The sequence below is a fragment of the Pteropus alecto genome, unplaced genomic scaffold, assembly GCF_000325575.1.
Source record: "Pteropus alecto unplaced genomic scaffold, ASM32557v1 scaffold157, whole genome shotgun sequence".
NCBI lineage: Eukaryota > Metazoa > Chordata > Mammalia > Chiroptera > Pteropodidae > Pteropus > Pteropus alecto.
Window position 1 is genome coordinate 1,490,792 of NW_006440626.1, and position 15,328 is coordinate 1,506,119.

At 53.1% G+C, this 15,328-nt stretch overlaps 1 pseudogene; it reads left to right on the forward strand.

Moving 5' to 3' along the window:
• Positions 1–4,819: 4,819 nt before the first annotated feature.
• LOC112484257 lies at positions 4,820–4,938 on the forward strand (annotated as a pseudogene).
• The last annotated feature ends 10,390 nt before the right edge of the window (positions 4,939–15,328 follow it).

A 15,328-nucleotide genomic window follows, 5' to 3' on the forward strand; every position in this document is an offset into this window, starting at 1 on the left:
CCCGCCTCTAGCCCTGAAACGCCGGGCGCCTGAGGTCGGCCCCGTCCGGGGCTCTGCGGTCACCCCTTCCTGCCCGCCAGCTGCCCGCGCGCCGCCGCCGTTCCCACGCTGCGCCTCACTCTCACTGCCACGGACGTGGGGGGCAGCGGTGCGGCTCTTAGGGCCGGGCTGGGACGGACCCCTGGGGCTCCTCCTGCATCCTTTTGTTCTGCTGGCCTGAGCCCTGAGCTTGGCAGGCTCCAGCGGGGAGCGCGGCCCGCGGGGCATCAAATAACCGCACAAATAGGTCATTTCACTCGCCGAACTACCACCCAGAGCCAGGCCTGAGGCCGGGGAGACCCCTGTGAACTGTGCCCACGCTTCAGAAACTTGGGGTCTGGGGGACAGTGCTGGCAGATAGGTACCCTCCGCGAACTTATCGGGTCCTAGGGAGCAGGGGATTGTTCCCTGAAGAGGTGACGACGTGAAGCCACAGGAAACGGTGCCGGCGGCGCGCACGGGGACTGGGGTTCTGGGAGGAGCAGGAGCAGAGGGCACAGCGTGGGTGGGTCGTGGGTCGCCCTGAGGAAGGGAGAGGAGAGAACGAAGAGCAGGCCCCGGAAGTGCTGGGAGCTGAGGAAGGGTTTTAGGATGTGAGGTGACACGATCCGATTTGGGTCCACAGAGTCGTCTGGCTGGTGTGTGGACAGAGGGTGGAGGCCGGAGGCAGGGAGGCCTGTTCCCAGGCCCATGGTGACTTAGGAGGGAAGCGGACAGATTTCTGGGGACCCTCATGGGTCGTCGCAGTGGGAAGAGTTGAAGCCCGTTCTTGCTGGCCCCTGGAAGACGGGCGGGGACAGTCACCCACCGACAGGGGCTGTCAGAGGGGCTCTGACCGCCCGGCGCAGGCGTCTGGGTCCACGTGCGCAGACGAGGGCGTCTGTCCATCTCCCTCCGCGCTGGCTCCGTGCCTCACAGCACACGAACTCCTCGGGTTCCCCGCGGCAGACATGGATGTCTGCCACGTGGGGGCCAGGCCCTGTCCTCGCGCTGGGGGTGCAGAGACCACAGGGACGGAGCCTCGCCCTCTGGGAGTTTGTGATCGGGGAGACCCGTGTGCGATGGCCGTAGTGACACAGGATGCAGGAGTCATGCAGTTCGGAACCCAGAGAGCTGGAAGAGGAGCAGGAGGAAAAGAAGGAGGTGGGAGGGAGGGGACATGGGAGGTGTGTTGGCAAGGAGTCTCGGCAGGGAAAGGACACCTGACCTGGGACAAAGTTGAATAACCTCTTCCTCCCTTCTGCAAAGCGAGAGAAGGCTCAGCCGGCAGACAGACGGGGGACTAGGAGGCAGAGACTCACGCACCCAGGGGCGTGAGGGCGGCAGGATGGGACCAGCAAGCTGCCCAACGTGGACTGGGTGAGGAGGCTGAAGGGAATGAGGCCAGTGACCCTGTGCGGGGACCCTGAGCCACTGACAGGACATGAGCAGAGGCCGGACATGTCAGATCGCTGCAGAGGACGGACGGAAGCAAAATCGCAGCCAGAGACCGATTTGGAGGCTACTGAAAACGGGCTGGGCCGGAGCTGCCGAGGCCCCGTCTGGAGGCAGTGGCAGAGGCGGGTGACACAGAAGAAGGAGCTTTCAGGACTGCAAACCACAACATTTGGACAATAATTGGAGGCCGGGGTTTGGGACAGTGAAAGATCAGAGGTTTCTGAGGCTTCACGTGGCCCAATTTAGGGTGTCACCAAGCAAACTGGGGAGAACACAGACAGGTCGTGGATTTGCTTATTGAGACCCCAGTGGGATCCCGGCACAGTGCTCTCTGAATGCTGGAGGGGTGCTGTCAGCGAGGGCGGAGGTCTCTAGCCCCTCTGAGGACCTGATGCACGGGCCAGACAGTCTACTCTAGAAAAATGTACACACAAGATGTTGCATATTGTTTCAGAAGGCCCCCAGACACCCCCACTGCCCTTGGCACACTCACAGACCCCAGGTGGAGCACCTGTGACCAGAAGAGAGTGAGCAAGGGCGTCACCTTGGGGAAGAAAATGAGACAGCACCATAGTCCCAGGGCCACGAGGACCAGGAACCCAGCTGCAGTCTGCGGTGCGGTGACTGACCGTTTGACTGTTTCATCAGCGGGTCCGGCTCCCCAGAGGACGCACAAAATTTACAACTTTTATTTGGTAACTGCTAATTTGAACACGGCGGAGTCGGGTGGAATCCTACTTCTAAATGTCATTACACCATGAAAAAAATTCCTCTGGAAGCAGAAACCCACGCCCTGATGGCTGCCCACCTGTTTCAAGCAGGACTTCTCGCTACAGCCGAGACATTCTTAGCTGTAAGAGGAACCAACCGACCTGGGCCTTGCGTGATCCCAGTTGGGCTCCTGGGATTCTGTAGACATCATTTGTATAAAAACGCATTTTAGATGCAAGCGTGGCACTTAGTATTGAGAAATTCACGCAAAGCAGCTACTTCTGGACGAAGTCCACATGGCTCCCTTCGCGGAGGTGAGAGACGACCTTTGCAGTCTGGGGCTGAAAGTGCCACGTTCACGAGCTCTATTCCCCCAGCGCCTCTTGGGCTGGAGGATGGGACGATTTCTTGTTAAATGCAGCCTGTAAGTTTTATCTAAATTATTGTGTTAGTCGCAATGGTTTTTTATTTGTTCGTTTTGTTTTTGTCTTGTGCGTGCTGCAGATGACAACCAAGAACAGACTTGGTGGCTGTGGATTAGTTTGTATTTTTTTTTTCAGAGTTAGAGGAAGGAGAAACAATGATCTGAACCCTCAGAACCTTTCCTCCTTCCTGGCCTGGCTCCTGGGGAATTTACATGGCATTCTCTGCAGGGGTGTAGTCAGCTCACTAAAGCGCCTTTCCAAACTGCTTTTGGAAGAGCAATAAACATAAATATTCGCCTGAAGTTTGAAAAGTGTCGATTTTTAATTAAAAAAAAGAAGACAACGAGAAGCAGAAATATAGTCTTAGCGCCTGTCCGTATCAACTCGGTCTTCCGCTTCCTAGCCTGCTACACACATCCAGCCCGCACCTCCGCTCTGCATACATTTGACGTTCCGAGAATAATTATGAAAATCAGATTACAGGAAGCTGCCCCTCGTAAAGAAACCATGTGAGTTGCTTTTGAACTGTGGCTCCAAAGAGGCCAGCTCCTTATAAGCTTTGTTAAGGATGAGATGCACACGCTTCACGAGCAGGTGCTGCCTTCCAGGCCCTAGGCTCGGTCCCACGCTGTGTGGTCTCGGTCAGCCTCAGTTACTCATAGTCTCGCCCTCGTCCACGTAAATGGACGGGCACTGGGCAAGGTAAACGAATGTAATTTGTCCAAACGCTTCAGCTGAGGCAAACCAAATGAACAGCCTTAAAAGTAGTGAGACAGGGGAGCGGATAAACCACTGGTATACTCATACGCTGGAATACTACTGAGCCATCAAAAAGAACAGTCGCACGGATGGATCTCAAAAACACGCTGAGCGAAAGAGGCCAGACACAAGGGTACACGCTGCGGGAATCCACTCATCCCAAGTTCAAGGTCAGGAGGCTTCTTGTCTGCGTTGAGAGCGGTCACCCTTGGGAGGGGGGAGAGGCAACTCTGGGTGATGCGAATGTTCTGTCTTGTATACACCCAAGTGAAAGCCTCGCACTATACACCAAGGAGTTGTACATTTCACCGCACATCAGTCAAAGCTCCAAAAACCCCTGGGGGAGAGAAAGTAAACCAATGACGCCCCAGGGCAGGACAATCTGAGCTCTGTACCTTGCCCGCTTTGCAAAGTTGGGGTTTGTTCCCTACCGACGGTCTCTTAGGGCACCATGGGGCTTAAAGAGAGTTTTAACAGCTACCTCCTCCTCATGCCTCTTTCATATAATCAAAAGAAGTGATGTCTTTCAAACCACCAAAAGCAGCCGTTAGCTCTTGGAACTCATCTGAGGGAGTACGAAGACTGTGAACTATTTTCTTGTGTTGCTCATTTTCAAAGCTCCTGGCGATCTTAGGAGCGTTAGAAGCGTGCAGAGGAAAATGATGGAAAGCCTTAATTGATTCAGTGATGGAGAAAATGCCTTCTCCCCCCAGGTGACACTTTCGTTAACTGTCACCAACCTTTGGGGCGGCACGCCGTAATCATAAGGTCCCGAGTAGCCTTTTGAATGGTGTCATTTAATCGGTTTGCTAATTTAGCGATCTGGCGAGAGAGTCCCCTGTGATTTTCGCTGTGAATGCGAGCATGAAAAGATGACCAAACTTGCCTGGAATTTTAAAACTGTGGTGGTAACACTTTCTCCCCAAACCAAATGTGAGCCAAACATGAATCACTGACTGCAGCGCCCAACAGCCTCTCACTCAGAGAATTTGAAAACATCAGCAAACTTCGAGACAAGGGAAGTTAGATTTGCATTTAATAGCAACTCCTCTGAGTCTCGTTTTTGCATAGTAGGCAAATTAAACCGCACACGCATTTTGTTCCCCTCAACATTTTACAGATGAGGAATGAATGAAAGGTTGGCACGAGGTTATGGATTCCCGGGCTTCTATGGGGGAGAATTGATAAAGTTCCTGAAAAGACTATGCATTCAGATAGCAAATTCCTTGAAAAACACCAGTACCTCTTATGTGGGTGGGAGAATAAAGGGCAGACCTATTAGACATTCACACTTTAGTCTGAATTTCTTTCACCATTCATTTGCCATATATATATATCACCTGCCTGCAAAATACAAGGCTTTGCTTTTCTCCTCCCACCTAACTTAGGAGCTGTGAGGTAATGAGAGCTGTGCTTTGGCGGGGAGGGGAGAATGATGAAAGATGGAGGTCTACGGCCACGCCGCCCTGAACACGCCCGATCCCGTCTGATCTCGGAAGCTAAGCAGGGTCGGGCCTGGTTAGTATTTGGATGGGGGACCACCTAGGAAGACCAGGTGCTAAAGGCGTAAAAAATTTAAAAAATTAAAAAAATAAGGGACTGTAAGCTGACAAAGTCCTTGCAATCTGTGAGGTCAACCAGATTGCTTCGCCTAAAAAAAAAAGGAAAAAAAAGGAAAGAAAGAAAAGAAGGAAGGAAGGAAGGAAGGAAGGAAGGAAGGAAGGAAGGAAGGAAGGAAGGAAGGAAGGAAGGAAGGAAGGCCGGCCGTTTCGGAACAGTGAGCTCACTCTAGGCCGCTGGGTGGAGCAGGACACTTGGCCACTATAGGACATCATGAGAACATGGCTGGGGCCAGTGGTCTAGGGCAGCGGTCTGTCAGGGACCACACGGTGAATATTTTCAACTTTGAGGGCCATACATCCTGTCCCAACTACTCGACTTTGCCGTTATAGCCGGCGAGCAGCCGCAGACGAGACGCAAGCACACGAGTGTGGCTGTTCCAGTAAAGCTTTACGCACTCAGAAATTTGGATTGCCTATCGCTCGTACGTGTCATGAACTATATTCTTCTTCGGATATGTGTTTTCAAAACATATGAAACGGAAACCCATTCTCAGCTCCCAGGCCAAACAAAACCAGGCGTTGGGTGGGGTTTGAGAGCAGAGTGTGCCAGAGCTGAGTTTCGCTCACGGCGCTGTCTTCGCCTAAAAACCCTAATAGTGGTGACGGTGATGGCGCCACTAAAAAGCAACGTTGTAAAAATGACGGGGATTCAGATCCTGTTGTTTTGCACCCCTAGGGAGCGTCCAAAACCTTTCGTTGCGTTAGAAATATTAACACAGCCCTTCCAAAACTGGGTTGGTCACAATTCCATTTCTTCTATGATTTCCGCTGAGAAACTTGGAGCTAGGAGGGTACTGAGGCATGGCTGAGTTTTTGGGAAGTGGGGCCACCTCACTGTGCCTCTGTGATGACATGAGTCACAGCAGAGGCCGGCCGTACGACGGAACGGGATCTGGCACGGGACGGTCTCTCTGACCCGTGCGTGCGCCGTCCACCACGTGTGCAAGGGCGAGTCGTGCTTTCCGCTTTACACACTTATGTCTTCATTCATTCCACGCACGCTGAGGGTCGTCCGTCTACGTGCTGGGGGTGACGTGAAGCCTTGCGACTCATCGCGAACAAAACGAAGATGATCTGGCCGGTGGAGCGTACGTCCTCACGGCAGCAATTTACACAACTCATATACGCGCGCTGTGTGTGTGTGTGTTTGTGTGTGTGTGCGTGTGTACAGACATACACACATTGCACACACATCCATTTTACGTAGATATAAAGCCCTATAGCCACCCAGCTTTCCAACACTTTGTCAGGGGGAAACGGCTGATTTGAACCCCACCTGTCTACCTGTCAGTACAAAAAACGGGATGTTTATGCAGAGCACTAAGCACTGACCTCAGAACTAATTGGAGGAGATTTTGACTGAAAGGGAAGACTCTTTGCTCCACGATCATCTCCCTCACACACCCACGGGGGTTACTACCACTAAAGATCAGAGGGCTGAGCAGCTGGAAGCACATTACGCTCTTGAATCGGGAGAGTATTTTTACAAAGTGAAGCTCAACTCTGGTAAATGATCTTCAGACTGTAGGAATCCCAAATTGGCAAGGAAATTAGCCAAATGCAAGGCTTGAAGAGACCATTCAGTCATCAGTGCCGTTTATTATGAAGTGTTACAATGCAGAGCTGAGTTTTTCCCCAGAGCTCTGTGCGGCAGCGCCCTGGGCCCTCGCCTTCAGGGTGGCCGATCCACAAAGGGTCCTGACAGTCAGCCCACACACACTGCAACTAAAAACCCTTTCAGACGACGGAATGCTGGACTTCTTGCAATCCAAAAGAAAAATGCAAAATGAATCTTTTTTTTCCTAGAAGCATTCTGCCTTGCACACAGTAGACATTTGATAAATATTGATGAGTCATAAAATCCCATCTCCGAAGGCGGAAACCACCCCGTTTTCCAGATGAATGGAAAAACGAGATGTGGTCGATATGCACACATGAACATGAGATCCTCACACGTGCTGTGACCCGTGTCAGAACCTCGAGGACATGATGCTAAGTGAGGTAAGCCACGCGAAAGGACAGACACGGCTTGATTCCACTCGCGGAGGGGTCACAGTCATAGAGCCAGAAAGAACGGAGCTCCCCGGAGGCGGGGAGGGGGCGGCGCATCAGAGTTTCAGCTTCGCGGAATGGGAGGAGTTATAGAGACGGGTGCAGGTGGTGTTTGCACAACGTGGACGAGGACTTCACACCACGGAACTGGGCACCTAGAAAGGTTGAAATGGTACATTTTACCTTATGTATATTTTACCACAATTAAAAAAAAAAATCGTGTGTCTAAGACCCAAAATAAATCTGGCTCTGAATCCGAAGGTAGTTTAATAAGCCGGAAAGTACTGCCTTGGGGTGCGGGAGAGGATGCTGAGAATTTCATATGGGGAAGTTACCAAGATGGGTAAACACAGGAGAAACAGTCTCCGAGAGGCAGGAAAGGGTTAAGGAGAGAGCCAGCTTAGGACAGAGACAATTAAAGATGGCTGCAGCCAGCAGGAAGAAATGCACATAATTCAGGAGCTTCAGGCTTTCTGAACCGGCCTCCAGCTAAACTGCAAGCATAGGAGAGAAACTGGCCTCTCAGAAGAAGGGGTGCAGATCCTCCCTGCCCCCCATCCTCCCTTAGGCAAAGCTGAGTGCTCCCTCCTCCAGCTGTCCCCGGGCACCCAGCGGACCCCACCGTGGCCCTTCCCCCTGCTGCCTTGCCTGTGCCTCCCCACCAGACAGGCAGCGCCTTTGCACCCCTCATGGAGCCTCGCTCGCCCTAAGAGCTTGAGCAGTGTGCACTGCTGATGGCTGACAGGCAGCTGACTGGTGACAGCACGTCGGTGGTGATAACCGCGCGAGGCTCGTGTGGCCGCTTGGGATTATGGCAACGTTTGCACCCGCACAGAAAAGCTTTGATCGAGGGAAGCAAATTAAATATGATTCTTTCTCATACACTCCGCCCGGGTGACAGATGCGGTGACGAGGCGTGATTTGAGAGAGGAGGTGTGGCGTGAACGTACAGGGAACACTCATCAACAAAGCTTTACCGTCGCCGGCCTCCCAGCAGAGAAGGGCGTGCCGAGGTCTGTGGGTGGGGGGCGCTTGGGTTCTTTTGGTCCCCGTCACCCTTAGAGTGGCAAAGGCGACACGCTACTCTTGTATTAAAGCGTCGCCACGGATGTCTGGGATCAGAAGTTGCCGGCCAGGGATGCCGAATTTCTGTTTCCTCAGAAATGTAGACGTTTGCGGTGCTCAGGGAGCACCACTTAGTAGTGTCGGCTGCGTTAACGAGACGCGCAGCTGCATCCTGTGATGGGCAGCGCACAGCGCCAGGGGCCCACCTGTGCCCAGGGCTCCCGCACTTGCGACGCGTGACTTATCCAACTGCTCGTTTGAACTAATTCCTTTTTCAAAACCGCGTGCTGGCCGCTCTCCTCCCCTCCCCGCTTTTCGTGAAAGGGAGGAGGGTTGGAGCCAGAGGTGAGACAGGGAGGTACAGGTAGCGGGAGCCATCTGTGCAAGCAGGGCACAGAGGGTCCTTTGTGCGGGGCTGGTGGGTTGTCCCCTCTGAGGGCCTAAGGGTCTCCCTTTCAAACGCAGCTTCTCTGTTTAGTAAAGGAAGCATTGTCACCAGCCGGGGCTCCAAAGGACAGGCCGAGGGGCTCCCGTCCTGACCCCTCCCTCCGCCTCCCCTTCTCCCCGCTGATGTCTTCCTTGAAAGAACGTTCTGTTCTCTGCCCCTCCCTTCTCTCCTCCATCCGGGGGACTGCTGCTGTGTCCCCCGAGGCCACTCGTCTCCCGCCTTGGGCCAGTCCGGCGGTCGGTCACGACTCCATCCTTCCAGCCTTCCAGCCTCAGTGACAGTGGTGTGTTATGTAGTGACCACCTTGTTGAATTGTTTCCCCCAAAACGCATGTTGAAGCCCTAACCCCTGTCCCCTGGGAATGCGACCTCACTTGAAAGTAGTTACGATGAGGCAGCAGGGTGAGCCCTAGTCCAACACGGCTGGGAGGGCCCACGTGACCATGGGGCACCCTGGAGCCAGGACACACCAAGGGCCACTGGCGCCACCAGAAGCTAAGAGGGCCATGCGGACACCCTGATTCTAAACTTCTGGCCTCCTGACCGTGAGAGCAAGTGTCTGCTGTCTCAGCCGCCCAGTTCGTGGAGCTCCGTTACGGTGGCCTGGGACACTCACCTCCCACACAGCTGTGGGGCTCTAAGGTGAGGCCACTCCCGCCGAGAGGGCATGGCCCCTCTGCCCACCTCGCCCAGGCTGGGGTCTCCCCTGGGTCCCCCCACACACACACGCACACTCTCCCCGGGTGCCCTCATCCATTCCCAAGGTTCTCATGACCCCGAATCTGTCTCTCCAGCCCAGACATTGTCTGGAGCCCTGCACCCCTACCCCTGACCCTTCATGCCACGTCTTCCCACAAAGCCCATCCGCCCCCCCAGTCCCGGCCCCGATGGGCGGACCAGGGCACCGTGCTCACGAGGGGCCCGGGCTTCGCTCTCTCTACTCCGTCGCATCCGTCCAGGGCTGGCACAGCTCCGGGGCCTGGATGACACCAGGGTCGGTGCCGGTCCCCACAGCAGAGGGAAAGCAGATGGCAGGCCGGCTCTCAGATCACCCTGGGGAGTGACCGCAGTCTCCTTCTCATGCCCAGCCCCAAGGGAGCAGAGAGCTGCACCCCGAAAGTGACCACACGCATTCGGAGGGTGGCGTCGAGGTCTGCCACACTTAGTGGATTCAGCCAGCCCCCCGCCTAGCGATACGGGTGTCGCCAGGGTACCTCCTTCTCCCGGACCTGTGGCTGGGCTCTGAGTCCTGTCGGTTCCTCTCTTAGCCAGGCCCCCTCCGTAAGCCTGAATTCACACCCGATCACCTCTCGCCTGGACGAAGGCGAGGATCTCGTAACGAGTAAAAACCAGATCGGAGCATGGCCTTCCCAGACTTAATTTTTCAAAGGCTTCCTGAGGCCCGCGTCTCTCCTTGGCCGGGTGGGTGAGGCCCTACCAGGCTCCTGTCTCCTTCTAACTCTCCAGCGTGGCCTCCAGTTTCCTCCTCCCCTCCCCCAAAACGCACACCAATGCACGGCTGTCCCGAACAAGCCACCTGCAAGCCCCCCAGGCCTTGCCCCCCAGGCCTTGCCTGGCTGGTGGGCATCTTCTTGTCCCATGGACTCCGCTCCAGGTCACGCCCCGACCTGGCTCCCTCCCAGGCCCGGCGGTCACTTCCCCCTCGGTGTTCCTCCGTTACCCAGAAGCACTGGTCACAGCATCATCACACTGGGTGGCAAATGAGCGTTAACCTCATATACTGTTCATTCGCTCATCCGTGCGTTCATTCCACGAAGGTATCAGCGACTGCTCACATTCTGGGGGACAGGAGATCTCACACACACACACACACACACACACACACACACACACACTATGAGGATACGGCCGGCTGTCATGCGGATTTCAACACCAACTTGGTGCTAATGACCCACGTTTGTATTTCTGCTCAAAGACCAGCCTCTGGGCTCCTGATTCGCAAACCTCAGGGGTCCGCAAACGATAACCACTGGACAGATCCAGTCTGTTCTGTACTGGCTGAGAACTAAGAATGGTTTTTATAGTTTTAAATGGTAAAAAACAAAAAAACAAAAAAACAGAAAAAAAAAACCATCAAAAAAAGAATAACGCATCCCGGCAACTTTTTGCCTTTTTTTTTTTTTTAGCACATTCTTGGCCAGCATGAGACTTTAATAAAGGCTGATCATTTTCCTTGGAGAAATAAAAATGTTTTTAAATGTTTGGTCTTTCTTGAATTCTGCTGACTCGACTGGTGCTAGCAGAGGTGCACAGTCGTTGCTGGATTTTAAACTTCAGCACCCAGACAGAACCTGGAACATTCTTTACCCTGAAGCCTTCTGCCGGCCTGTCTCCTTGTACCTTATTCATTTCAGAAATACATTATTCATGTCTCCGTGAAGCAGCCAGGAACTTGCAAGAGAATTGTTAACTTCAGCTCCCATCACTCGGGACTTCCAGAAACATCCAGGCTCCAACAGGCACCAGCAGCCCCGTTTGGGAGCTGTCACGTCTATAGGCAAAGTTGATAAAAGAGCCACTTTCACTATTATACCCTGCATTTACCAACCTGCTTAGCTCTGCTTACAGTTCCGAGAGTCCTGCCTGTTTCCCAGGGACCTCTGCATCTCTGTTTCATTTACAAAGAAGGCAAGCTCCAGATTTTCAGGGGCTCTTCTTAGGAGAAACATCAAGATTGCATCAGACTTCAGCCACTAAAGAATACATACCTTCTCTGGCTCGTCCGACTTTGTCTTTTTAAACAATCGTTTTTATAAAATACCTGCCTGACAAATACATCTCGGCCAGCTGATCACAGCATCGACAGTGATCGGTCATGTTGACGGCACGTTCCTTGATATGATGTGACGAAAATGGCACTTTGCCGCTGTGGCCTTCCTCCCCAAACCCACGACTCCATAAATACGCTCATGTTTTCATGAGAGAAACACCAGACGAACTCCAGCTGAGGGACGTTCTACGAAATACCTGACCAGTCCTCCTGAAAACTGTCAAGGTCATCAAAAACAAGGATAGTCTGAGAACCTGTCGCAACCAGGAAGAGCCTAACGAGACAAGATGACTAAATGCGATGAGGATAGTAAGTAAAAACTAAGGAAGTCTGAGTAAAATGTAGACTTCGGTTGATAAGAAAGCATAGTACTGGTTTCACTAATTGCAGCGAACGCACCCAGACTAATGTGAGATGCTCACGGCAGGGAAACTGGGAGTGGGTATGTGGGAACTCTCTGCACTATTTTCAAAATTTTTCTATGAATCTAAAACTGGAAAATGGAAATTTAATTCTAAAAATAATACCCTTGATTCTTAAAGAGCTGTTGTATTTTTTTTTTCTACTTTTATTGCAAAATAAAGATTTTCAGAGTCAAAGCCCATGGAGAGCTCAGTGGGGGAGTCTGCTTCGAGTAAGCAGCAGGATCCCCCAAGAACCTTTTCAAATCAATCATCTATTTTTAGAATCCTTTTGGGGTCAATTTTTCTTAAAATTTGTTTCAGATGCTTAACCTTTTTGCTGCTCTGGTTTAGTCAGGACACAGGAGCAGGGCAAGCTCATGGAGGAGAAATTAAGGGAGCCCAGAAGAGAGCCGCACACAGCTCAGACAGGTCCCCTCCGTGACGTCCTGCAGCGAACCCCAGCCTGCACACTTGTCCCCCCTCCTGCCCCCAGAGCATTCGAGCACCGGGCACATTATTCTTTTCCTGAGCCTTTGGCTCTGCTGAGTGGTGAGTGATGTGGGCATCCATAGCCATCACCTAGCTTTTTTTAAAAACAATTATTATTGAAGTCCAGAAAAGGTTGGGGCTTATTTCCTTATTTTCTCTGACAAAGGAATGAAATGCAGAAGATAAGGCCCTTTCTAGCCAACTTTAGTCTTAGACGCCTGAGGACTAGGAAGGACAATGCTCCAGAGAAACAGAACCAATAGGGTATAAATAGATATCGCCTGTATATCTGCTTATAGAGGAGACGCCTGTATGTTCATCTACATACCTGTATCTACCTAGATCTGTAGATCTATCTTTCTCTCTATCTCGGTCTTATATATATCTACCTACATACTGAGAGAGAGAGAGAGAGCGAGAGCGAGAGAGAGAGAGCATGCAGACGGGAACAGAGACAGGCACACAGGCGGGCCCCGGTGGGTGAGCATCAATCTGCTAAGGATGTGGACAGAACAGAAGGCAGAGAGAGGAGGAATTTGCCTCTTTCGCTCCTGCTCACTGCTTGAGTTTGGACGTCTCGTCCTCTCTGCCCTGCAGCCTGGACTTACACCACGGGCTCCCCTAGTTCTCGGGCCCTTGGACTCGGGGTGAATCACACGAGCAGTTCCCCAGTCTCCAGCAAGCAGACGGCTGACTGTAGGGCTTGTCATCTCTGTTCATACACACATGACTCCTGTGGACCCCGTTTCCCTGGAGAACCCTGACCTTCTAGTTCCCGGAAGGAGCCCGGCCACATCCCGCCTGAGGCCTCTGAGCCCGCCGTTTCCTGTTCCTAGGGTGCTGCTCCCCTCACCTCCGCGCCCGCTGGCTCACCCCTACCTGGCCTTCAGGTCTCAGCTTTAGCGTCCCTTCTTTCAGAAAAGCCTCTTCCGACACCCCAGACTAGGACCAACGTATTCCCCCAGCACCTAGCTGCATCTCTGAGACCCACCGAAGAGCCAGGCTTCCCTGAGGAGGTGACGACGGGGCTGGGAGGAGCTGGCACTGAAGGAGGGGGAGGGGCGTGCCCTGCAGAAGTTTGGCCTGGCAGCTGGCAGCTGACAGTCATTCTAAATGGCCTTCGAGAAGAGGCCCCCTGGGGTGAGTGGAGAGAAAGTAAGGCATGAGCAGACACGAGATGCGGAGGGACCGCTGGGGATAAACGAGGAGGCCAGGCCACTCCGAGGTTCCGGGAGGGGCGCGGGCACTGTGCCCAGCGCCGAGCACGTGTGCGCTTAGCGAATGAGTAAACGAGCCAAGGAAGTGAGACTTCAAGGCCGGCTCTGACTCCCAGGAACGTGCTCTTTCTGCTCTGAGACAGTTTCCTGTTCCCCGAGCCCGGAAGTCGGGAGGAGGCCGTGTTCGGACAGACAGGAGACCGTGAGGCTGTGGAGCTGGAGAGGAAGGATGGGGTTCCGGGTGGTTCTTCCTGGCCCGGCCGCGTCAATGCGCTCGCATGAGTGCTGAGTTCACCGCTCTGCATTAAAGCTGAGTGATGAATCACACTTAACCTCCGCGGGCCCCAGTGACATCTCAGGCAATCCCATCCTTTTTGATTTCAGCACTTCCTCTCACTGAGGACAGCACGTCAACTTTCGCCCCTCCGCATTCGATGTCAAGGCCGTACCGCAGGCTCTCTGTCAGGTCTCATTATTCCAGCGGTGGCAGAATATTTTAATCGGCCGGCACATCTATCTCGTGATAAGCGTAGGAAACGCCTCCTCCATTAGAAACCGACTGTCGTGTTCACAGTTGGTCCAAAATAATAGAATGTGCTTTCTTTTCAAAAATGATTGTTTGTTTCCCTAGCACGAGAATGCCGAATCTCCTTTTGCATGAACGTTCTTTGTTCTTAAAAGTTATCTAACCATTTGGCAAAGGAGTCCAGTGATTTACTTGAAAGGAAAATGCCACGAAGAAAGTCACGTTTCAGGCATTGGGACAAGACACCCGGAATGGCCGCTAGCCCCGATCCAGCAAAAAGCATCGCGTGTTCTCAAGAACAAGACGGCTGGTTTGACCCCGGTACAGCAGTGTTGAGACAGCCGCCTACAGGTCACTTCTCAAACTCTTTTAAGTGTGAATGTAAAACATGCCTGTTTCATTCCAAATTTCCCCGTCTTCTCTCTTTACAGCATCCCAGGTGATACTGGCGCAGGAAAGACTCAAATTTCTCCCCAACACCAGCCTCTGGATGGCACGTACAAGGCGAGGCAGAGCCCGCCGGCACGCCCAGGCTGCGCACCTGCCTCCCCACTCCCACCCATCCCGCCGCCCCCCACCAGGGCTATGCGGGGGGCAGTGTCCAGCTCCTACTATGTGGCAGGCGCTTTACGGACATCTCCTGCTACTCACAGGTGTCCCAGCCCCTTTTCACAGAAGAGACCCGAGGGCAGGGAGGTGAACATGTGTCTAGTAATGAAAGGAGGGTTTTAAAGTCCCAGACTGTCCCTCAGCAGAGGGAGTGAGACGCTGCTCGCTGGGTCCACGCTGCGGCGCTCTCACGGATGTCCAGTGCAGGTATCAGAACGCTATCTGGGGAGGCCCCCACAGCCGGAACTAACTTGCTTTGGATGATAATCAGTGGTTCTTGAAAGCGGTCCAGGGACGCCGGGGCTGGGAAGGGGGGTCCTGAGACTTTCAGCGGGGAGGTGAGGTCAAAACAACTTTTAGTATAACACTGAGACGTTGTTTAGCGACTGCGATCACGGGAGTCACATTTGCACTCATGACGCAAACGGAAGACGGTGCCGCGGATTCGCAAAACCCCAAACGTGATGGTTCCGCTCACTGCGTTTTGGAAGTCCGTTTCTCGTAAAGCGTTACTTACGTTAGCAAGTCATCGGCCTTTTCAAATGTACTCACATTTTTTAAGTCATCAGTTTTAATGTCCCATACGGCCCTGGTACCAACCCCCATGCACAGAAGCTCTTTAGAGGTTCTCTACAATTCCTGACGGCCCGAAGGGGTCCCGAGACCAAAAGGTTTGAGAACCACGATTTGTATTTAGCTACCGTTCCTGGGTCCAGATGTTGGATGTTGTAAACC